General features: G+C 41.4%; 1 protein-coding gene across 5 annotated transcripts in view; it reads left to right on the forward strand.

Annotated features, from left to right (window-relative positions):
- Window positions 1-26,773, forward strand: part of SGCZ (sarcoglycan zeta) — a 4,310,842-nt gene that overhangs the window by 1,724,229 nt on the left and 2,559,840 nt on the right. The window lies entirely within an intron of this gene.

Raw genomic sequence — 26,773 nt, forward strand, 5'->3', positions numbered from 1 at the left:
AAAAGTGAGAAAAATATAGTTTTTTAAGCAAATTTTGAGGTTTGTAGAGGAGTCTGGGTAAGAAAAAGATGGGGGATCCACGCAAGCCTGGTGTGATTGCTGTATCAGGAATGTGGGCGTATGAACGTGATGGGCCCTTGAGTGGCACTGCCTATCGATGCAAGTTTTGTAATGTTCTGGGCCTGTGGCTGGTGGCGTGAATGGTCTTGTGCATGTCATGTATGAAAGCTCTGTGAATGGACTGTAAAACGGTTGGTGCCTTGTTGCGGCTTTACATCTCATGAGCTGTGAGTCATTGGTACAGTCTTTTGGCCTTTCTGTTATTAACAGTGCATTTAATTTTTGTGAAATCTCTTTTTAATAAAATTTGATCTACTGAACCATCACTCACCCTTGTGCCAAATCCAACCTGTATCTGTGGTAAAAATTATAAAATCTGCTCTGCTGTAATCAGGCATCACAGCACATCCGTGACACACTAGGTGTGTCGCGTGGGACTCCGATGATGAAGCACACCACCAACATGGTTGGTGGGTGAGGGGTCTTTTTTAACAAAACCTAAGTGTGTTTCTTTTCACAATTTTAGTGTTTGGAACATCACAGAAGTACGTGGATACATCAAAATGATCTATTAAAAAACTACCAGTGTTTGGGGGGCACCTACGTTTTTAGTCCTGGGTGCAGGCTTTATCTAGGGAGACCTACCAAACCATACATTTCTTAAAACTAGACACCCCGAAGAGTCCAGGGTGATCTCATGGCAAGGCTAAAGCATTGACAGCAAAATTCAGCATCCAAAGAAACAAATACTGTTTATGGTTGCAGGAAATATAGTAGTTGCCATCATGGGACTAGTATACGAATAGGAAGCTAGGGATGGCTTCCTTATCAATCCCAACAAAAAAGTCAAACCCAAGAATTATTTCATCTCTTCCAGATTTGTGGGATTCAAAGGGTAGCTCTAGACTGGCAGCGTTGTCCCTCAAATACTGCTCTGCATACAAATTAGTCTGTTCAACAATCTCTTCCAAAAATACATCGGCAGGAAACAACTCAAAGAAATTGACAGGCAAAAAGTTTTCCGTATTTACTCTGCACCCTGGGAGACCAGTAAAGGCAGGCAACTGTGGCCCAGGTGTCAGGTCTTCCAATGGGAAGCCGTTCAGCCGCTGGCTGCTGTACCATTGGCACATCAATGTCCTACTCTAAAACAGGCCCTGCATCTGCACTGAGAGTGGCTTCCTCATTAGAAGACTCCTCTCGGACAGAAAACTCACTGTCAGAATCTCTCTCTTCCTCCTCTGCCTCAGATTCAGAGTCCATCTCATAATCATGGACAGAAGAGGACTCAAGAAGCATGCCAACAACCTGCTGAGCAATTACTCAGTGGCTAGCCATGATCCTTTCTAAGATGTGTAACTTGACAAATGCGCCAACAACAACCAGCACTGTCTAAAATAAGTAATAAACAAAGTGTGGCTTTATCACATAGTTATGTACTCAAAAACTATAACACTCACTTGCCTGAAAATGCTACACTCACCAGCAACTGCTCTGCACAGACACAGGAATCACCAATTGTTGGACTTGGCCCTTTTTGCAGGGTTATCCCCATACTTTTTTCCTCCTTCCGCCTATTTTTCCTGACCTGTTTTTGTTGGCATTTGAACTCTGACCATTTACCACTGCTAACTAGTGCTAAAGTGCATATGCTCTCTGTGTAAATTGTACTGTTGATTGGTTTATCCATGATTGACATATTTGATTTACTAGTAAGTCCCTAGTAAAGTGCACTAGAGGTGCTCAGGGCCAGTAAATCAAATGCTACTAGTGAGCCTGCAGCACTGGTTGTGCCACCCACATAAGTAACCCTGTAGTCATGTCTCAGACCTGCCACTGCAGGGTCTGTGTGTGCAGGTTTTAAACTGTAAATTCCCCTTGGCAAGTGTCCCCACTTGCCAGGCCTAACCCTTCCTTTTTCCTACATGTAAGATACCCCTAAGGTAGGCCCTAGGTAGCCCCATGGGCAGAGTACAGTGTATGCTTAAGGTAGGATATATACTAATGTGTTTTATATGTCCTGACAGTGAAATACTGCCAAATTAGTTTTTCACTGTTGCAAGGCCTATCTCTCTCATAGGTTAACTTGGGGGCTGCCTTTAAACATGATTAAAGCATAGATTCCCTTTGGGAGCGGATGGACATGTGGAGTTTGGGACCTCTGAACTCACAATTTAAATATACATCTTTTAGTAAAGTCGGTTTTAAGATTGTGTGTTTGAAAATGCCACTTTTAGAAAGCGGGCATTTTCTTGCTTAAACCATTCTATGTCTCTGCCTGTTTGTGGATTCCCTGTCTGGGTTAGTTTGACAGTTGGGCTGTTTGCACCTCTCTCTAGACACTGACACAAAAGGGGCTGGAGATTAGCCTGCATATTCTGATGAGCCATCTGTGCTAGGAGGGAGAGAAGGAGTGGTCACTCACACCTGAAAGGCCTGTGCCTGCCCTCACACAATGCAGACTCCACCCCCCTGTTGTAAGTCTGAAGCCTTGCCTGGGCAAGGCAGGATTTCACAAACAAGTGAGACTTTCCTTCGAATTAAGCCTACTTCAAAGGCCAAAATGGGTATAAGAAGAGGACCCAAAACCACAGACTTTAGAATCTTTTTGGGGTAGACACTCTACCTCACAGACACTTCTGGACAAGAAACCTGCTGGTGAAGAATCCCTAAACCAGACCTGCCAAAAGGGAACTGCCTGGCTGCTCAAAGGACTCACCTGGACTGCTTTTCTGAGTAGGACTGCTGCCTTGCTGTTGCCCTGCTCCCTGGCTGTGCTGAGAATTGCTCTCCAAGGGCTTGGATTGAGCTTCCCTCCTGTTCCCTGAAGTCTCAGGACACAAAGACTTCTCTCCTGCAACTGGACTCCTTTTTCGGCAAAATTTCAATGCCCATCCTGCTGAAAATGATGCACAGCCTGCATCGTGATGCAAAATTCACCGCACGCCAAACCGGAATGACGCAGCCCAACTTCGCAAGGAGAAGATTGATGCAGAGCCAGCATAGCGACCGGAACTTCGACGCACAGCCCACCGGATCGACTCACAGCCAAACCAGGATGACGCAGCCCGACTTCCAGAGAGGAATAGGTGCAGTGTCTGCCGGGCGGGAGAAATTCCCACGCAACGCCCACTGGATCGATGCAGCGCTTGTGACTTCATGCCGCAAGCCCAGGATTCAACGCACCATCCCCGGGGCACCAAAAACCACGCAATCCGGAGAGGAAACAAGTCTGCGGGCCAGAAACCGACGCATAGACTTCCCCTGCATGGAAAATAATGACGCAAGTCGGTGTGCGAAGGGGCGAAACTTACGCAAACCTCCCCGTTTTCCACACATACCCTCCTCTGCGGTCCCTTGCAGAGATTTTGAACGCGAACCAGGTACTTTGTGCTGCAAGAGACCTTTATTGTTTTTAAGAGACATTTATTTGTTTTTCAAAGACTTAAGGCATTTTATATCACTTTTACAGTGATATCTCAACATTTACTTATTGCATTTTAATTGTTTTGACTTACATTTTATCAGGTAAATATTATATATTTTTCTAAACAGTGTGTGGTGTAATTTTGTGGTGATATATGGTGTTATTTTATAATTTATTGCACAAACACTTTACACATTGCCTTCTAAGTTAAGGCTGACTGCTCAGTGCCAAGCTACCAGAGGGTGTGCACAGGATGATTTGGATTGTGTGTGACTTACCCTGACTAGAGTGAGGGTCCTTGATTGGATAGCGGGTAACCTAACTGCCAACCAAAGATCCCATTTCTAACACCAATGAAATCCAACTAAAAAGAAAAAAAGAAAAGCAAATTAGACATAAGGCAACACACATCTAAGGACAATTTCACACACAATTCTGCATTTAGTACACCACCTACAAACATGTCATTTATACATGGCAACAATACTCCTTTGGAGTAAATGTACTTACCTAAAACTTGCAACTACGCAAACCGCAGGTCAACCACTGCCAAAACCACAATAAGCCACAGCAAAGGAAGAAAAAGCTTTGAACTAGAACAAAAAAGAGAACTAAACTGTTATAATCACAAATGCAAATACTTCGCCAGTTGACAAACGCCTCACCAGCAAACATTTCAAAATTTTCCCTGGTGTCTAATGGTCTCTGGGGTAAGATGGGCAAATGACCACCAGTACTGTGCTGTATCCCTAGCCCAAGGGGCAACCCCCTACACAAAGCACACACAGAAGGTCCCTGGTGCGAAGTAGATTCTGCCCCCCTTGCGGGCAGATGGGCCTAAAAAAAAAGAAATAGGCCGATCTGCCCCCAAAGGGGGCAGAAGTGCACAACAGTGTTTTTCCTCCATTGAGGGGGTGACCCTTGCCCAAGGGCCACCACCCCCCAAAAAAAAAATCCCTCTCATCATTGTGGCTTCGGCTTAAAAATAATCCACCGATCTGCCCACAGGGAGGCAGAAACGGCGAAAACATTATCCCTGGTGCCTATTGGAAGGAAATGGCTTACAGGAGTGGTTGGACGGGAGTGGATGGGGAAGCGATTCCCCTTCCAGCCCTGCTCTTGGCCCTCGGGGGAGTGCAAGGGCTTCCCCCGAGGGCCAGGTGCAGAACATAGCGGATACGTCCTGGGCACTCGAATGGTGCTGCCCAGGATGTAAGTTTTACATCCAAGGCACCCGAGAGATTAAACAATCGACTACAACAAATTTGCATTGTAATTTACAATTTAAATAGGGCAGGAGCTGTTGAAGACATTTTGTTTGCGCTTATATTCCTGCTCAAACAATTCACATGAATTTCCCTGCTGACAAAAAAAATTCAGGTCAATAACCACCTTCAGCAATCTGAGGCCTACATCTGCTTTGCTATGTTTGATTTCTTTGTTCTTAACTAGAACAAATCTCCTTCTGCATCAGACTGTAAATGTTCAATTATCAGCTAAAGCATGTGCTGAAGACCCGTAGAATTTTTTTTTAACTACTTTTGATTTTGCTTGTTATTTTTAAGAAGTCAGATTTTACCATTATTCATTACCTTTTCACTGCGGTTCATTTTGTTATAGTTGGTTTCTCTTTGATTTGTAATGATGCATTTATTCCACTGTCTTTCTTTCTGAATTTTTATGCAGCACTCTTCCTAATTATGATTGCCATGTTCTTGGTTTCATATTAGATTTGAGTCTAAAATTTTTCTGGTTTCTTATTAGTTATATTTTTCATGTTACCATAACTCATCTATCTTTGCTTTTATTTTTTTCTATTCTCTTTTTTCCTAACACATTTTTATGTATCAATTGAGCATTGAATGTGGTGTGCTCATTGAAGTTCTATATTTCTTGTACTGTTATATTGATTTACTAACGGGCGCAATTGCTTCATCCATTTTCTTTTATGATTAACTGATTACACCAATTAGACAAAAATGAGACATGCATGTACTCATTAAACCTGTTTGCCTCTGCGCACTGGAGAGTTAAAAATACCAACATAGGCTTCTATCACACACATTGTCTCCCTGGCATGTGTACACTGACATCCTGCATACCACAAATCCATAACCTAGAATAGATAATTGTCAATTGTAAGATATTCACTCACTGTATTCATATTGTAAGTAAAATATTGTCATTCTGTTCTCATTAGCCCGGTTCTGAGAATCGCTCAGATAACGTTGCTCGCAATTAATAGAGCAGTATGTCCAAGGCCTGCATGATTAAACAATTAAGACAAGTAAACACAAGAAATATACTTGTGAGCTATGCTCTCAATTATTGCTTGAAGCCATATATTTTTAACAATTTGGGTGAGCAATCAAATACACAATTTAAGAAATTGGGTTATTTGTTGACTGGGGTGTGAGTCCTGCTTAAGCAGCAACCACAATCCTTTAATGCAAACCCCAAATTAACCTGTGCTGAACCCCCTGGTACCTTGGCACAGAGCAATCAGGCTTAACCTAGAGGGAGTGTGTAAAGTATTTGTGCAAAATTTCAAACAATAAAACAAGGCAATGCATTGGTTCTGAGATGCAGAGAGGCTGCAGTGCAAAAATGTGTTGATGTTGAGGATCCCATTGACAGGGCTTGCGATCTGAAGGCCGGTTTCGGGGATACGATACCCAGACAAGGGAATGTGCTGATTCCGAAGTGCACTTAAGTTGTGATGTGAAGGTTTGGCATCATTGTTGAGGCTGCCGTCGACAGGAGATCCGTGGATTTGCTCTGGGAAAGTATTGCACAGCGCCAGTTCTGAAGGCAATGTGTCGGCCCAAAGATGTGGGATGCAGCAGCATGCTGGTCTTTTGTGACAGGTGTAATCCACTCAGCAATGGTGTGATATGTCGGTTCTGCTTGAGGATTCCCTCATTTCTAGAGGAGATGCGTTGGTTCTGCTCAGGGATGCACCACTCGTCACAGGTGATATGTTGGTTTAGCTAGAAAGCATCTTCTGCCCTCTTCTCAGGGTCAAGGACGGGGATGGCACCATTTGGCATGGCAGTCTTACAGATAATGGAGTCCAGGTGCAGAGGCAGGGTTGTGGTAAGCCTATTATGTCCCTTAGACCTCAGATCAGGAGACAAACTAACTAGCCTTTGGAGTCACCCAATGGTTCTGGGTTTAAGAGAGATGAAGGTCCAGTCCTTCTCACCCAGTCAAGAGGGGAAGAGGCAGAAAGTCAGCACAGCAAAGCAGGAGTGCAGCAGAGTGCATTCCAGCAGTCCTCAAGAAGCACAGCAGCCCTTCTTCCTGGCAGTCTATCCACAGGTCCAGCAGTGCACTGAAGTGGTGGTGCCTGAGGTCCAGTGTTTATACCCAGTGGTGACTTTAAGTAGAGGGAGACTTCTGAAGCTATGCCTTTGAGGTGCACAGATGTCCTTCCCTCCCTGCCACGGTTCCAGACTCACTACACGGTGTATGCAGCTCATTGTGTGGGCACAGGACACAGCCTATTCAAGTGTAAGTGAGGCCCAGTCTAGCACCTCCCTCCCACGCTACCAGTGATGTCCCAGTTAGATACACCTAAGCTCTCATTATGTATGGCTTTCAAGGGGGAATACACAAAGCCCAACTGCCAACTACACCCATTCAGATGGCCAGAAACAGGCTGCAGGCACCTAATGGCTAAGGCACGAAAATGCTAGGTTTCTAAAAGTGTCATTTTCAGAATTGCAAATTAAAACCCGACTTCACCATAAATTAGAATTTTAACTTGTGATTCCAAGGACACCAAACTTGAAGGATTTATATATTCCCATTTAAAAAATATGCTTAGAAAGTGTAATAAGGCAACACCAATTTTATCCTACAAGAGAGATAGGCCTTATACTAGTGAAAAACGAATTTCAGATTTTTTCAGTACTAGGAGATATAAAACTTAAACATACATATGCTACTTTTTAAATACATAGCATCCTTCCCTCTGTGCTGTACAGGTTGACCTATATGTACAAAAAAGGAAGTTTTGGGCTTGGTAAAAGGTTTAATTTGCCAGGTCCGAATGACAGTTTAAAAGTGTACACACAGGCTCTCCACTTGCAGGTCTGAGGTATGTTTAAAGGGCTACGTATATGGGTGGTGCAACCAATGCTGTGGGCCAAGAAGTAACATTTAATTTAAAGGCTCCAGGCATGTGTAGTGCACTTTACTAGGAACTTAGAAGTAAAGTAAATATGCCAACTGAGGATACAGCAGTATTACCATTTTTAAAGGAGAGAGCAAAAAAAAATTATCACCAGTTAACAGTGGTAAAATGTGCAGAGTTCAAATCCCAGTAAGAAAAAGTAAGAAAAAGTGGGGGAGGAAGGCAGAACATTCAAGGGAAGACCGTCCTAAAGCTGACAGGTCTAGCACATAGTATGTGTTACTACCATTTCCTTCCATAGAAAAATATCAACGTGCATACCGAATATGACTATAGCATGCAAGTAGCTGCGCATTTTATAATATACACCTAAATATAGAACAAGTATTGTAAAATGATTTATTGAGGGCTTTATTCATAAAGCTATTTCTTGTGTAAACCCTACTTACATGAACTGGTAGCCAATTATGAGTGTAAATTGAATAATGTAATTAACAGAAGTTGTTTTACATTCATAAAAGGGTATACTCTGGCAGAGATTTCTCTGTGGATACACCTCTTCCTCAGGGTTGAAAGTGGATATAGTTCTGGGGAAGTACCCCACAAATTTGTGAACACCTTCAAGCTTTTAAATTCTCTTCCCAAGGGTCAGAAAAAGGTTCCAGCAATGTTTACAAAACAGACCAGCATGCCTTTACACTTACCAAAACTGATTAAATGAGCCAAAAGCACCATCTGTGCCTTCAGAAAGAAGCACAAATACACTAAGAACTGCAAAGGTTGGCCATGGTCTAGAGGGATTGAGGCAAGATGGTACACTAGCATAAGATGAGGTGGTCTCAACTGGTGGGGATTAAGTGGATTGTAGGGGAGAATATGGCAGCCCCCTTCATACACTGCACTAATTCCAGCTACCTCTGCAGCTCTAGGTGTAGCCATTTATATCATTAATATCCACCTCATTATCCACCTCTATAGGACCTGTGGGCCCAAGGAAATATTAGGCAAGAGTATCTGGAAAAGAAGATGGTCGGAGAAAGACAAGTAGGAGAGGTGCATTGCAGGTTCAGCTTTGAAGTTCCTAATGACAAGTATTGGATCCTCCTATTATTCTACCACTGTTTTCACCTAATGTAGGTGATGGGTATCTTTTTTATTTTTTCCTCTCCGTTGACTTATGATAAAGAAAGCCTTCTTTGGACATGATTGATGATGGCAAGATTTAAAAGGGAATATTGGAAAGGCCTGAGTTTACATTACCATAGATCATTGTAATTAGATATTAATCTAATTGATAGAGGTGCCCTTGACATTTTTCAATGACAAACACAAAGGGGTAAGTCTGCATACTCAACAGGAAGTTTTGCCTCACTCATTCCATAGCTGTGATGGTCTGCAAGCTGCGTTTTCCTCAAAATTCACAAATTCTGGATTTATCTTGTTGTGATCTGCTGTAAATCTTTGATAAAAAACACTAACAATTACTGTTCTATATGTAAAGCCAGACAAAAATATAAGCTTATGGATGCATAGAAACCAATTTAACCAACACTAATAATTTGACTAACCCAGAAAAGGCTGTTCGAATTAAAGACAACTTCATTCAGACATCGGTTAATGAATGCAGTTTAACATTATTTCAAACCTACCATGTGTTGGATGATCTTTCCGTGTGTGCATTTGATACCATGAACCACTAGGTTTTATTGGATCACCTGAACGAGTTTGATATTGGAGGCTGCATCTTAATGTAGCTCTGTATCCTTTGTCAAATAACTCCTTACAGGCCACTATAGATTAGATTGTGTCTGACATAATATTATTAACATGAGGGGTACCACTGGGGTCTGTACTCTCCTCACTGCATTTTTAATATGTGCATGGTCCTCTTGGTGTATTTAATTCAATCAACTAGCTACTTTCTAAGTCCTGTTTTCACATATGTATTGTGTGACACAACTTTAGCTAGTATACCCGACAAAACTATGAATATGCATGGGATCAATTAGTGTTGTTCCACTTCCCATGATATCAATAGCTGAACAATGCTCCTGGCCTCATTTATTGTATAATTAACAACTCTTGCCTATTAAACATCAGGGAATACTGCTGAATTATGAGTGTCTTTACAGTAAGATGCATGTAATGCTTATTGAACAGTTGTTTATAGTGGGAAAGAATTGTTTGATAAATGGGAGTACAATTTGCACTTCAATGTTATAACAGACATAAATAGCAGGATTTATATATCTCTTTTTTTGTATTGATACTACGTAAAGGACTACTCTTTGATAAAGAAAAAAAATATTTAGAACTTCCATTCATCCATAATGTGATTTATTTAAATAGGAACATAATTACTTTCCTGTGTTTATTTAATTTCTCCTTAGGGCATTGCATTCCTGCCCAACCTATAATTTCCGATTTAATTGCAGCTTTCCTCTGAATACTCTTTAAAAACTGCTCTGTAAGCATACGTAATCATGCTGCTCATTAGAGTTTTGGCTGACTATAGAGAGGAGTTCAATGAGCAGTAACAAATAATATGTTTGGGAGAAATGCATGGTATGTTCTATTCAGGGTCATGGGAGGCCTGAGGTTATATTTTCAGACTGGAAAGCAAAAAGGGAAGGACAGGTGAAAGAGAAAGGCACTGTCATTGGCAGGTACGAAAACCTCCCTGCTAGAATTTTTTTTTTTTAAGTAGCTTATTATTGTTGGACCTGGCATCTTTTGAGTGGTTTCTCATCTTTGCCTTTTGATCCTATTTTTCTGAGTCCATTTTTGCTGGCTTTAGGATTCTGTGTACTTTACCACTACTAACCAGTGCAGAAGTACAGGCGCTCTATGGTAACGTTGGCTTATCTACAATTGGCATTTTTGATTTACTTGTAAGTCTCTAGTAAAGTGCACTATATGTTCCCAGGGTCTTTAAATTCAATGCTACAGGTTGGCATGCACAGCTGATTGTGCCACCCACTTCAGTAGCACTGTAAACATTTCTCAGGCCTGCCACTACAGAGCCTGGTTATGCAGTTCTAAACTGGCATTTCGATTTGGCAAGTGTACCTACTTGTCAATCACACACTCTCCATCTTATTACATATAAGTTACTACTAAAGTAGGCTCTGGTTAGTCCCAAGGCCATGGTGCAGTGTATTTAAAAATGTGGACATGCACTTTTGAGTTAAACATGCCCTGGTAGTGAAAAACTATTGAATGTGTCTTTCACTACTGCAAGGCCTACCTCTCCAATAGATTAACATTGGGGTTACCTTGAAGCAACCTTTAAGTGTAACTTTCAATTGGGAAAAGATAGACATTTGGTGTTTGGTGTCTCTGGACTCACAGTTCAAGATTACAACTTATGGTGAAGTCGGATGTTAAAATTAAAGTCTGAAATGACCCCTTTAGAAAGTTGCCATTTTCTTACTTTAAACATTCTGTGCCTCTGCCTGTCTCTAAATATACTTATGGGGTGGGAGACAGCTGGGCTTTGTGCGTTCCCTCTAGACAGTCACACACAAAGGGAGCTGTGGTGTGACATTTTCATCCTGATGGCCCCGCACCAGGCTGATTTGTCTTCCTGGGCTACTTCGGAGGGAGGAGCTGACACACCTGATTAGGGTTGTGCCTCTCCTCACACAAAGTGCTGCATAACCCCCTGTATAACGTCTGAAGCCAAGGAAGGAAGGGAAGGGACCTTGTGTATTTCAAATGCCTCTATTTGAAGGCTCCCCTATTTCATAGGCACAACTGGGTATAAGTACTGGACCCCAAATACCACCAAATGTGAACTCTGCAGGAACCAAGGACATTCTGCCTGGAAAAAGAGCTGCTGTGCTGCAGAGGGACTGTTGCTTTGCTAACTGCTTTGCTGTGTTGGGCTGCTGCCTGTTGTGCTGTGTGAGGGACTGTCACTTTGCTGCTGCTTCTGGCCTGGAAGTGAAATAGACTGGACCTGCTCTCTAGATCCATGACCCCAGTTTCCTGAAGGGCTTGCTGGCTCGGCTCCAGTTCTCGAAGAGTTAGCTTCTGGACTCTGCCAAATATGAGTCCCCCCTTGCCTGAGATGCCAATCCAATTGTGGCCTTCAGAAGTGGGTTCTGCAGCTATTTGCCCCAAAAGGTGATGCATCTAGCCCTTTGCGTCACTTGGTACTGAGGCAGTACCCTCTGGTGCATTGCCGATTCAACGATGATGCAGTGCCAATCCAAGGAAAACCTTGCATGGCTCGATGATGACACATCAGCTACATCTCAATGGAGCTCAACTCTGACGCTGGACCTAACTGTGATGACCTCAAGTAATCTTTCACTGCTATAAACTTTTAAGCACTACATTGTAGTTTATTCTTTGAACATTCATTTCTTGAGTTTTACTCATTGGAATTTTGTATGTTTTGGTCTCTTTTTACTCTGAAAAATATTCTCGATTATTCACTGGTGTGGAGACTTTTTGTGGTGTTTTCAAGATGTTACTGTAATTTAGGTGTTACCAAATACTTTTTGCATTATCTCTTAATTTAAGCCTGACTGCTCTTTGTCAAGCTACCAGAAGGTGAGCACAGGTTAAATTAGATTGTGTATCTGACTTACCTCGACTGGGATTGTGGTCCCTACTTGGTGACGGTGCATACCTCTGTCAACTAGAGACCCAATTCCCAATAAATATTCAAAAGACATTTCTAACCCAGTAGTGGAAAGTTAGTAAAGTAGAACGTGCCATGATCATGTTCAACACGTATAGCTGAAAACAACACTAGCAAAATAAAGTTGCAGTCAGAAAAGCACGATTGCCACACTGGGGTAGAAGTTTGTGAAAAGGGGGATTTTTTCAAAGGGGTACAATGAGTAGGCTGGAGCTGATGTTTTGGTTGAAAGGGACGGCGGTGTTTTTGTTACCCATTGTGGGGCAGTTCCTGTCATTACTAGTTGTCTTTTGTAACAGTGCCACACCAGCCATTTAAATGAAAGGCACAGGGCATCCCCATCAAAATGGATAACTTTAATATTTGACAGCTAAGGTAATGTGAATTTGTTTCCAGTAGGTTTGCTTGCAGAAGAGGCCATGCATTGTTTATCTTTGTAAGAAATCAGAGTTTTACCTAAAGTGGTTGAGAAACCCACTTAAAATAATAATCGAAATCTTGTCAGGTTGATCCACCACATTTACTAAATAAATCTATGCTCAATCCCCTGGTAGCTGCAGCACAGGGCAGTCAGATTAACTTTAGAGGTTGTGTGTAAAGTATTTATGCAGTACCAAAACAGTAATAAAGTGACAACTAAACACAAAGTAAAAATCCCAAAACAATAAAGAAAAATAGAGACTATTTTAATGAAAAAAATGACACTAAAATGAAAAAAATGTAACAAGTAGAACTGGAGATATGTGTTCCTAATATTCAAGTTAAAAAATAGTGCAGACAAATGCTAAGCACCAACTGCTGCAATGTGGTCACACTAGACGAAGTCTAAAGTTAAGGCTGATCATGAAGGATCACCAAACAAACATAGGGACCAGGTTTATGTCGTTGAATGCTTACCTTCGACATGAAAAAATTTCTGGGGCAAAAGTGGTTGTCGATGAGCCTTTTTCCGGACAATATGAAAGCTGGATTGGAAGAAAGGCTCTACGACAATGGGGAGCTGCTGCATGAGGTATTACAGTTGATCGATGTCAGGCCTCATTAACCTATCAACGAATGTTGTCAGCATCGCTTAGGTACTGCTCAGCATCGTGTCCAGTGAAGCTGTTGATCTGGTGCTGCTGGGTGCCCATTCGGGTGAAGCTATCAATGAATGTTGTCAGCGTCATTGATTGGTATCCAATCTTGTGAAACCATTGCATGAAGTCTGGTGAAGCCTGTGGTTTAGGCAGGAAGGTGTATACTCGGACCACAATCCAGAGTCCAGGACTCTGGGAACAATAATTGGTGGTCAGGACTCACTTCAACAGAGACCAGCAGAGGGGATTAGGTCAGGTCCCGTTGGGACTGGTCAGCTGCAAAGCAGGAAAAGGCCTCTGGAAGCTTGTTATGTCCTTTTAACTCTAACGGAGGTCAGCCAACTGACCCATAAAGTCACTTTTTTCATGGAGCTGAGGCCAATGCCGTCACAAAGTGGGTGCCCCCAGGACCCACGTAATGTGCACTGTCTGCCATACCAGACAGTGCACATTGCGAGGGTGCTGGGCAGGGGCCCCCTGTACTGGGTGTCTACCAACCTTTTCATGGCGGGGTCTTCACCATGAAAAAGCTGGCACAAACTGGACTCGTGATCAGCACGGAAGTAGTGATGCACCAGTTCTGCCCACGCAGCAGAAGATATGTCGATTCTGCTGGAGCAAACACCATAGGTTCACCTCCAAGGGCCCAAGACTCGGGTGCCACTACTTAGCAGAGCAAACTCTCAGATGGCAGAGTCCAGGTGAAGGAGCAGGGTGGTTGGAAGTCTGTTATGTCCCTGAGACTTCTGATCTGTCGGCCAGCCGACTAGCCCATGAAGTCACTTGGCTGGAGAGATTCAGGTCCAGTACTTCTCACTCCCAAGCACAAGGGCATCAGACACATGTCTGCACAGCAGAACAGGAGTCCAGTAAATAGCAGTCCAACAGAGTGGCACTCCTTCAGAAATGCAGTAGTCCTTCCTGACAGAGTATCCACAGGTCCAGAAGTGTACTGAAGTGGTGGTGTCTGATGTCAAGGATTTATACCCACTTGGGACTTTGAGTCAGGGGAGACTTCAAAGACATGGCTTTAAAGTGCACAGAGCACATTCCTGCCCTGGCTCCAGACTCAATACAGGTGGATATGCAGGTCTCTGTCTATCAACAGGATACAGATAGACCCTATTCAGGTGAAAGTGACGCTGTGCCCAGCTTCTTAATCCCATCATGCCATGATGGCCTATCAAGGCCCATCAGGTCATACTTTAGCTCCAATTGTGTGTGGCTGTCTAGGAGGAATACACAAAGTTCAGTTGTCAAACTACCCCAGACATGTGATTGATTAGAGACTGGCAGTAAGAAAATGTCAACTTTATAAAAGTGGCATTTTCAACATTGCAATTTAAAATCCAACTTTACTGTAAGTTGTGATTTTCAATTGTGATTTTGGAGGCACCAAACTCAAAAGGTCTATCTCTTCCAGAATCTGAATTACACTTATAAATTACAATAAGGTAAGTAATACCAATGTTAGTCAATGGAAGAGATAATCCTTGCAGTAGTGGAAACCAAATGTAAGAGTTTTTCACTACCAGAGCATGTCAAACCTAAAAGGTATATGTCCAGTACACTGCATCCTGCCTTTGTGTCTGTCAAGGGCTTACCTTAGGGGTGACATATGTATTAAAAAGGAAAGTTTGGGCCTGGCAAAAGGTTTACTGTGCCAGGTTGACATGGCAGTTTAAAAATGAACACACAGGCTCTTCAGTGAAAGACCTGGGACAGGTTTAAAGGGCTCCTTAAGTGGTTGACACAAAATGTGTTGCGTGCCCACTAGTGGCATTTAATTTACATTCCCTGGACGTGGACAGTGCACTCTACTAAACTATTAATTATGACAATTGTGGATAAGCCAATGATACCACATTTTAGGGAAAGCACAGAACTTTAGCACTGGCTAGCAGTTGTAAATTGTGCAGAATCCTAAGACATTGGCAAAAACAGGAAGTCTGAAAGTAAAAAGTTAGGGGAACCACACCAAGGATGCCAGGGCTAACAATCTATATTTAAAATAAATATAACAAGATGAATTAACATTATAATTTTAACATGACAATATTTTTCTTATTAATTTTCAAGTTAAATATTTATTTTTCTCTATAATTTAACATGCAAAGATCTCAATCACAGCTTTGAAGTTTCCCTTTGATGGAATATAGAGAAATTGTAAAACAATATTTTATTTGAAAATAAATATTACAAATAATTTCATGTTAAATAATAATGGTAATTCAGTTTATTTATTTACTTTAAATGTACAAAATAAAAATGATACAGCACTATTACATTAATTTTGATTAAACTTTAATGGAAATATATTAAATTAAAATTAATTTTCATGAGTTTAAATTTACGAGTATGTACTGTCGTACTCCAAAATTGTGTTTATTTGAAATAGCACTCCTGTAGTACTTATGCACATACTCATAAATGGCTTTGTGATTTGGCCCCACTTTTGTCCTTAGGCAAACTCTATTTCTCATGTATCCACAGCAAAATAATATATTTTTTAAGAATTCCAATATTCACAGTGAAATCAATTTAAGATTGTGAAGTAGTATAAATGCAAGTAAAGCAGATTAAAGCATCTCCAGAATGCCTTCTATGAAGAATTGCAGTATAATATATACAGCCATAATAAGGTACTTGCAATCAATACACCGCATCCAAAAATGTCCTTCAGTTGTTTGTTTAAAAATTGTATATTTTGGATGTGATATGCATGTTTTAAGACTTCATCATTTTTTATCTAATTAATATTTTCTATGGCAGACACACATCTCTATACAGCATAGGTATATTTTACTCATATTCAAATATCTATATAGCATTTCATAACTGAACATCATACCTTATCAAATAAAACACTATAATGTATAAAAGAGTATTAAAATGTAAATGTTAATTGTATTTTCATGCTGCTGTTAATTCGCATGACAGTTAGTAAAATGTGACTATATCTAAACTCAATCAGCATAAAATGGAACCATATGTTTCTGTTTATTAATTGACATTAGACACCATGATGGTATTTTGTGGAAGTTAATAGTCTGTTTGAAAGAAATATGTTGTGTTCATGATGTTGCTTGACATAATCAACTTGTTTTTTCCCTGCCAGTCAAATATTTTCTTCAACGAAATAGAAGAATGATTACATTCATACATATTCAGCTGTGGCTTTGAAAATCAAAAAGGACAGCACTTATGTTTTTAAAGTTTCAGTCCACCACTTTTGTACTTGCTCTGCATTTCATTTGTTTTCATGGAAAATTTGATCATCCGTTGCTTTTTTCATCTAAAACAAAGCTAGATAAACAGTTTTGAGTAATTTAAATATCCACTATGACTTGGATGTTCAGTATGGTAATGCTATTTAATTTCTTGTGACTACGCAAGTGCAAATAACCCCAAAGGATGTATAGGACAACTATAATATAATAGAAAGATTCATAAAAAAAGAATTAACATTAGGAGTCATAGGCCCTTCTTGGGACCTTTGAAAGTTGCTACTTTTAAGACATGTTCAAAATCCCAATCCACATTCAGCTACATTTGAAAACTGTGCACCTTCCTAACCTTAAACCGCAAGCTATTTCATCATTGAAATATCTACAGGTTTGAATGTGGGTTGAAGGTGACACTTCAAGTTTTTTTTTTTTTTTCTCCACTTGGAAACTATTAGTTCCATACTGAGAAATCAAATCAACTTCGAACACTTTTGGAGAACTTTTTCTGCACAAAAATTAAATGCACAAGTTGTGTGTGAAAACTATTGAAAATGCAACTCAACCTCTCATCTTTACACTACTGTTAAATGTGTTGCCATTGAATTGTGCTAACATAAGTAGTTGTTTTTGTAACATGCTTAGTAATGGCAAATGTATGGCATACTAGGTTCTGTCAAAGCTATTATTCTTTTAATAAAAAATAATCATCATCACACTCCAACAAATATTACTTTATGACTTTTCCACCAAGGCCACTTGCTTGTCCCACTCTAAAACTACAAATGATATAATATACATACACTTTTCACAAGGTTAAATGATCCCTCGGTAGGTTGATGTGTCCACAGATAATGTATTTACTCTCAAAGATTGTACTTTAGAGGAACCTGAGGGTATCTTTGGTTTCCGAAATGTTTGCAGTCCCCTTGTCATATCACTGTGAGCCACTGGCCCTAAAGTAGATTTGGGATTGATGAGCATTTTTAAAGTTATGCCTCATTAGAATAAACAGCTTGAAAATTGCATTTGCAATATAGAAGTGTGTACCAAGCATGATATTAAGCATGGTTTTCATTGTGCACACTGGGTAGCACACAAGTGGCAGCTTCATATGCAAAGTTTATATTTGGAAACGTTGTAAACTTTAGATCATTATATTGTGCATCTTAGCTTGGATTTATAAATATTTGAAGGAAGACATGGTCAGATAGGGGGTGAAACATCATGAAATCTTAACAAAACTTGCAAGAGATAAATTAGCTTGAATTCTTCTTCTTCTAGTATATCACAATGCTGATTGTATTTCCAGGGTTTCTGAATTTTGTTAAATGTAAGCATTTGTAGAATTAAGACACTCTTCAACTAGCATACAGTTTTAAAAGACAAACAGAGTATAGAGATGCTGATTGTGCTTCCTTACTTTGAACATTTGATTACAACTTTTGGATCCTAGGGAGTACATGCAAATGTTTCTAGTTAGCATCCCTGCAACTTGATATAAAACATTTGCCATTGTCAATTGACAGGGTAGTGAGAAACAGCAGTCCAAGACCTGCTCTGGGGAGATGGTGTAGCTAATAGCCCAGTCGACGAACACACAACAAACACCAAATAAATAATTTTTCAGTAAGTACTTTAATATACACACACTACACAATACTACACATTACTAGTCAACTGTTTACATAATGGCAGGTGGCAAAGCATATGGGGATAAGCTCCTAACAGTTCACATCCCTAGCGAGTCTTGAACCCTAAAACCACAAAATGCCCACATAGAATAGACACAATATAATAGAATGTAATTATACAAAGTGGGCCTTCTGTCTTTTTCAGGGTATCACTACATTAATGAAAGTAGAAACATACTATAGTAGACCACTACAACTCCATAAAACCACTGTGGATGGTACCATCGTAAAATGACAGTCATTAGGGCATGATTGCCAGTAAAGCATTTCAGTAACTTTAATTAAGCCATGTTATAATACAATGTTAAATTGGGCATTGTTAATAAAGCAATTTAATGTTCAATAAACTCTGGGCATGCATATGATTTAATTTGTGTACCTGCTGAAAGGAAGTTTTAGGACTATCCAGTAGGGGTTAATATACTGTAGTGCCTATGGACTAAAACCCCAAGCTAGAGGAGTGTCTGAAAAATGGATAAGCTACTCCTGGGTTCATCAATATAATGCCTGGGAGAAAATAAGGCCATTTCTAAAACCTTGTGTGGGCACTCCCCTGGGGGCTTCTGTGCTCCTAGCACCCCCTAGGAAGCATCACAACATGTTGGTGGTGCCCCTACCCTCCTTGGGCACTACAGAAAGAATTATGCTAATTTGTTTGGGCATTCCAGAGGAGTTAGCCTGAGGACATAAGTACTTTATTAGGAGGGTTGGCTTCTTTGTTTTTTTTAAATTAGATATTGTGCCATGTCCTGGGCCATCCGCATGTCCATGCCTGCTTTGGGGTCCTTTTAATGTGGTAAAGCTTTTGGCCATGTAGGGCCCAGTCCCACTCAACCCAGCCGCCTAAGTCCACACAGCTCTTTGTGTGCCAGTTTGGGAGCTGGTAGCTTTTTCTTTGCTGCCCACATCTGTGGGCGGTGATGTTGGTGTGGTCTCTTCTCCACCCAGACATGAGTACTAGGAGCGTGCAAGGTACACTACAGTACTCCCAGGGACTGAACTCTCTAAAAGCAGATTCATTTGGAACAAAGTGGTACTCCCTGTTCCTCCTCTGTCCCTAGGAACTGGCGGGAGGGAAGACATATGGGCAGACACAAGCAACAGCAGTACTCACATTTAGTGTAATGTTGTGCTGGTCTGTTGGTACAAAGGGCCCCTATGGACAAGTTTGCCAACAAGAATGGGGCAGCATATGTGCTATTTTCCTTTTTGCATCAACCACCAGAGGAGACCAGCATGTATCCTTCAGATTCTGGAGGGGGACACCACTCACATTCTTGATCGTCAGGCAGATAACAATGCTCCCTGTTTTTTCTCAGTCTACATAGCCAAATTTTAAAAGGGGAGTGGGCTCTAGCCACAAAGACTGTTGATTTTTAGTCTCTTGACATCTAACATATGACATACTTTTTGTAACTAGATTTTTCTCAGCTCTCCTTTGAATGAGGGATAGCTCAGGGCCTACTTTCCTGCCCCTTAACTCACTGCCATGCAACTCTTGTTGTGTAGCCATTTTAGTTATAGCTCCATGCACATTATTTTAACACACTAGGCCGCTGTGCACTTTAACCTAGATATATTTTATTCAGCTTCATCTTATTATTGTTACAATAACCATTTTTACGGTCGTTTTATTTTCCATTTATCTAACTGTTTTTGCCTAGGCCAGCACTCTGTTCTCAAACAAGACATTCTTGATCACTCTGTGCTTCTTCCAAGGCTACAGCCCGGTACATTGCCGGTGAATGTGGTAGAAGTTTATTCTCCAACATTCGTAGAAAACACACACCCTTATGTAGGGATATTTTCTCAGAACATAACCTGTGTTAATATAAAAACACTTCCTTGTTCCTTACACGTTAGAGGGAGATTCCGGCCAGGGTACCACGACTATATGCTGATTGCTTCGCTACAGATGCTAACGCAGACCACAGGCCTTTGCTCAGGTATGGGGTTTGATTTCTTCCCAGGGGAACCTGAAAGGCAGGATTAGAGCTTAACATGCTGTGCTCTATTATAGCCTAGGTAGGAGCTAGTCCATTGATTATAGTGACAATATGATAGCGTTGTTTTTATGCTTCATTCTTCTTGTCACAATTTTAATACTGTCATGTTGTGTTGTCCTGGTTATTGCAGCTCATGCTTTGCTATCTAAGAAGCAGTCATTTTATTAAACTCATTATTGAAACATATACTGCTTCTGTTTTTCATTTATATGTGAGACTGAATTGTAAATGAGAGAAACGGATGAGACCTGAGTGATCACGGCTTCCCTGAGAAGCCAAGTATGTCCTGCCGTCGGATGCCCAGTCATCTCTATCCTTGGGGAGAGAAGGCACTGCTAGTTAGCCGGAGCAAAACCCGGATTGGAGCGACAGGTGTCACCCACAGTGGGTTAGACTTAGTCTCCCACACCGCAGGTGATTCTGCCACTCAAAATCCAGTAGTCTCATTAGAATAATGAGAGCCTATGCGACACTCTCATCTGTCTGGTGCCTGGTCTTCTTCCCAACCTGAGATCTTCTTCAAAAGCACCCCATAACCCTCAGAGTGCTTGCACACATCATGTTCCATCGCTTCCTTCGGTCTCTTGGGAAGAAGACAGGGTTTTCTGTCAGATAAGGGTAACCCACCCACAGGCTCTGTCATCACATGAGCTAAGGAAACCTTTCCATTCCTGGGACCCGCATCAAGTCAATCCTTCTACTGTCTAAAAGAGGGGGCGTGGGGGCAGCATCATCAGTCCTGGAGAGCTGAATCCATAGAGTTCCATTCAGTCCAGTGTGCCCTAGCACAGAGACAGGGTTGTAGTGTTTTTCAGGCTCCTGCAAAATCCAATTTCTCTCTCTCCTGTGCATTAAAATTTAAAGTGAGAGTAGACATCTCCAGAAGGTTGGCTTCTCTGTTCAATCCTTGTATCACTCCACCCCTGTCCCAACCCTCCTAAACAACCTTTTGAGACATTTCAAGATAGCGACTTGAAATGGTCTCTGTTGAACGGCCTCTCTCTGAGAGTCTGGAAACACACATATACGTGCGACTGCTGCCTGGTCTCTTCCATCCAAACTTCAAATGGGAGATTCTTCTGTAAGTGGCTCCAGAGACCTGGCCTTCCCATGCTTGGTACCGTGTAGATTGACATTGACTTTGCACTCAGGGTGAAGGATTTTCATTGGGTATCTGCATCAAACTAGTGCCTAGGCCTAAGCAAAACTACTCTGGGGCAAATTTGCCTATAATGTATAAAACAGTAAAACACACATTATTTTTCAGTTAAGTTGCAGACTTACACTGCATTAATACTTTGCACATTGGTGAACATTAAGCCTGTCTGCTATGTGCCATAGCCACCATGGAGTTGAACTTTGGTGATATTGAAGGTTCTCCCTGACAAGGATTGTGATTATTCTTTGAGGAGGGTAGTCACCCATTCCAAATAGTTATTCAATTTCTTACATTGACTGTACACTTAATCAACATTCAGTCCACTGGCCAGACATCTTATATTGGTCACCACACCCCTGAGGCGTATTAGAATTGTTTGTTTATACCTTCTCTAAGGCCTTTAGTAGGTTGTGTGTGGTGAGCTATAAAACTTCTAACATAAACTATGACTGCCCATTCTCATTATGAGGCCTACACCAGCACCAGGTCTATATCAATCTCTAAAGGTCTGTTAGACTTTTCATCCTTGGTGTGGTCTCCCTTAACTTTTTGCCTCTGTTTCCCAGGTTGTTGATGGTTGTTGGACTCTGTTTTTGCTGTTTGTGTTACTCTGGGCACTTTACCACTGCTAACCAGTGCTAAAGTGCAAGTGCTCCTATACAAAGTGTGTATGTAATTGGTTTATCCATGATTGGCATATTTGATTTACTAGTAAGTCCCAAGTAAAGTGCACAAGAGGTGCCCAGGGCCTGTAAATCAAATGCTACTAGTGGGCCTGCAACACTGGTTGTGCCACCCACCTAGGTAGCTCTGTAATCATGTCTCAGACCTGCCACTGCAGTGTCTGTGTGTGCAGTTTTAAACTGTAAAGTCGACTTTGCAAGTGTACCCACTTGCCTGGCCTAAACCTTCCCTTTTCTTACATGTCAGGCACCCCTAAGGTAGGCCCTAGGTAGCTCCAAGGGTGGGGTGCAGTGTATGGTTAAGGAAGGACATACAGTAATGTGTTTTATATGTCCTGACAGTGAAATACTGCTAAATTTGTTTTTCGCTGTTGCAAGGCCTGTCCCTCTCATAGGTTAACATGGGGGCTACCTTAAGTATGATTTAAGTGCAGATTCCGTTTGGGAGCAGATAGATATGTGGAGTTTGGGGTCTCTAAACTCACAATTTAAAAATACATCTTTTAGTAAAGTTGATTTTGAGATTGTGTGTTTGAAAATGCCACTTTCAGAAAGTGGGCATTTTCTTGCTTAAACCATTTCTGTGACTCTACCTGTTTGTGGATTCCCTGTCTGGGTCAGTTTGACAGTTGGGCTGGTTGCACCTCTCACTAGACAGTGACACAAAACGAGCTGGGGTGTAGTCTGCATTTCCTGATGAGCCATCTGTGCTAGGAGGAAGGAGAGGAGTGGTCACTTACACCTGAAAGGGCTGTGAGTACCCTCACACAATGCAGGCTCCAACCTCCTGGTGTGTGTCTGGGGCCTGGTATGGCCAAGGCAGGACTTCACAAACAAGAAAGACTTTTCTTTGAAGTAAGTCTACTTCAAAGGGCAAAATAGGTATAAGAAGGGCACCCAAACCCACAGACTTTAAAACACTTCTGGAAACCAAGAGGAACCTCTGCCTGGAGAAGAGCTGAAGAGCTGAAGAGCTGAGGAAGAAGAGCTACCCTGCCTGTGATAGTGCTTTGTGGAGCTATCCTGCAGTTGCTGCTTCTGCCTGTGCTAGAGGACAAAGACTGGACTTTGTGTTGCCTTCCTTCTTGTGAAGAACTCGCCAAGGGCTTGATTTAGAGCTTGCCTCCTGTTGTTTGAAGACTCAGGGACAGCAAAGACTTCTCTCTGCCAGCACCTGGAGCCTCTGCTGAGACTCCTACCCTGCCAAGTGGTGTCCATCCAGTTCCTGGGACCCTGAAAGGAGAAGCTGGCAGGCCAAAAGTGAGAAATCTATGCACCAACTCCTGTGCAGGGAAAAGATCAATGCGACCCTGATCTGCAGCTGAAAAATCGAAGTGCAGCTGGCTTTGCAGCTAAAAATCGACGTTTGCCTGCAACACAACCGGAAAATCGATGCCCACGGCTGGAGAAACATTGTGCAGCATCGCTGACGGAGGCTGGTGAGCTCGCAACCCACGCTGCGTAGTTTTCGGATCATCGTGCGGCAGGATTTCTGACGCAAACATCGCTGGGCATGCAAAAACGACATAAGGCCTGCCCGGACCCGAGAGTGCAGTTCAAATAAACGCATTGCTCTCCTGCCGAGAGAAGAAACGACGCACATGGACTCGACTGAAGGAGAAACGATGCAAGGTCTCGCTCAAGGTCTCGCTCATGAGTGATATCGATGCATCGCAAGCCCTATTTGAAGCACACTCGCCAATGTGGGGTTATTTTTGATGCACCCAGGTACATTTTCACACTAACGGCATTAGCGTTGTGTTTAAAACTACATGAAGACTCTTTGCTTTTTAATTGATAACTTGACTTTTGTATTGTGGATTTTTGTCGTTTTGGTCTTGTTTTGTTTAGATAAATATTTTCGATTTTTCTAAACCTGTGTTGTGTCATTTTGTAGTGTTTTCATTGAGTTACTGTGTGTGTTGGTACAAATACTTTACACCTAACACTAGGAAGTTAAGCCTACTGCACGTGTCAAGCTACCAAGGGGGCGAGCAGGGGTTAGATGAGGGTGATTCTCTTTTACCCTGACTAGAGTGAGGGTCCTTGCTTGGACAGAGGGTAACCTGACTGCCAACCAAAGACCCCTTTCGACAAGCTCCCTTCTGTGGAAGGTTACCTATGCACTAATACTGGGATGAGCTGGATGGTAGTCCCACTCGGACAGACTGCACACATGCACACGTGTGTGCACATGTCCACATGCAGTCAACCCATTGTCTCTTACACTAGCTTTGCAGAAGGGGGTCTTGTTTTAAAGGCAGATCTTGCATCTAGCACCCCCAATCCATTTTAACAGAGTTTTTAGGGTGCTTGGCTAAGTTAATGAGTCAGGGTAATAGTCCAAAATCCAGGTTACCCGGAAACACAAATGTAAGAGTTTATGTTGACTGGAACCAACTGGTTTCATAGTTTATAGTAACATTTTCCATAGTGTCAAAAACAGCTGTAAATAATATCTACTACTCTAAAATGCCAGGCACATCAAATGCCTGACCTCTTGTTCCACCCACAGCCTTTCAATAATATCTTATTTGTGGCGTTGGAGTTAGAGCCACCTGCAAGGAGTGGCACAACAGAAATTAAATGAGTCTCCAACGCCTACAAGCGAGGGTGGCAAGGGCTAATAAAAAAGTCATGCTTGGCAGTCATAACCAGGGCTAGCATTAACTGATGGTCACACTTCACTATTTATTAAGCTACAATGAGCATGGAAATATTACTCTTTGTTTTCAATATATCCAGTGGGGCTGGGGAGAGCTACTAAAAGCAGACATCTTAATGGAAATTCAGTTCCGACTGTTAAATGTTCACTAACACAGGTCAACGTGGCCTTATGTTCTCCAACCTGCTTGAATTCAACTTGATGCAAAATCAAATTTCACACTATTCGGCGGATCATGGTCAGTGTGGTCCCATTGCGGTATGGCGCACCATTGTTAGGCATTAAAATATGTATTACATAACCTTAGCAGCAGAATCAAAACCGGAGAAAATTGTGAAATTTCACATGGGAATAGTCACTGCTACAAGCCAGTGTTTGTATGGTAATAGAAATGTGTGTGCAGAAAATATAAATTGAATTGTATATTTAAGTAACATTGTACTTTAACACATACATGTAGAGTAGCACTAGTCAACGCACAAGAAAATAGTTTATATAGTCATGTGTACAGTAATACTCATTTGGGCATTTAAACAAATACGAGTAATCGCAAATGTCCTTACAGTTAAACTCGTGCTTTCGTGTTACCATCGTTCATTATACAGGAGTGCAACTGTGTGTACAGTAGTACAGCTGCGTTTAATGTATCACGAGTTTGAGTAAAGTAACAAAAACACGAGGCTGTCCGAGTTTGGATATTAAATAGCTTTGTAGTGCAAAATAACAGATATAGGTAAAAAGAAAATACAAAATGAGAGCACAATTACACCTCAGTACACAAAAACCATCCTCTCCCCAACCCACAAGCTGTAGCGTTTATAATTTGGTCGTGTATCAAATTTGGAACTTGTCTATAATGATTTCCAACAATCATGAGGTACCCCTTTTTCAGAACTATGATTATTGTTCCATAGTCTGAAAGTAGGTGTTTTTCTTGATATATTTTTCTACCTAGAAATGCCATCAGTAGATAGTATTATTTATCTACATACATTCTTCCGTTTAATTTCTTATTTATGCGCGTCTTCTGATATGCATCAACGGAAACGTTTAACCTACTTAATAACTACAATTTAAGGAAAATAGTGGATGTGTGAAACTGTATGTAAGCAAACGAACAGGGTGAAAATAGTCCACTTTTTGTCTTCCTGGATGGCGGATTACAGTTTGTAAAAGTGTAATTATCAGCTTCATGAACGAAGTAGAAAGTCAGTTTGTCCGTGCCATTCTGAATCACATTAATCAGCCCAGGGAGACGCTATTCTGATTGGCTGCCAGCAGTTAATCAGAATTTTGTACTGACACAGTCTGCTGCTCCCGTTGGCTTCTAGGGGTGCCCAGCCAAAAAAAGAAAGTTGAATAAGCATGCTGTTCAATCAGTCATGACTAACCACTCTTCCAACAAATCGGACTATGGTTATCTGTTAGGGTCGTTCTGATTGGCTGCTGTCAGGATAGCTGTGGCTTAGATTTCTAGTGACCAGCAAAGCTACGCTCATCCTAGAGCAGCCTTGGACCACTGCTAGCTAGTGGCAAATATGTAGGCTGTATTTCTACTCTATAAAATCAGATTCACACTCCATTTTGCTTCAGTTTATCGCAAACATTAAAACGAGTTGCCCAGCCCTACAGAAAATAACACAATTCTGGATTATTTCTTTCTTTTCAATTCATTTAGTCTATTCGAAATATATTTGATATGAGGTTGGAAATGTACTAGCTGCACTGGCAGCGACTACCTCAATCATTTTGTAATTCAACATCATTTGACTTAGGTGAGAATATCGTGTTCCTATCCATCAATTTCAAGAGCCTTTGAGCTATTATTAAAATGTTTTCGGCACATTTGCACAATTATGACTTCGAATTATAAATTGCAATAAAACATGATGGGTTTTGCCAATTTCTTGCATGGGCAAAGGCAGTCTATACTATCATCTTGACCATAAATAATTCAATTACTGCCAGTATTAATAACGTGAATGCT

This window comes from Pleurodeles waltl, chromosome 1_2, assembly GCF_031143425.1.
Source record: "Pleurodeles waltl isolate 20211129_DDA chromosome 1_2, aPleWal1.hap1.20221129, whole genome shotgun sequence".
NCBI lineage: Eukaryota > Metazoa > Chordata > Amphibia > Caudata > Salamandridae > Pleurodeles > Pleurodeles waltl.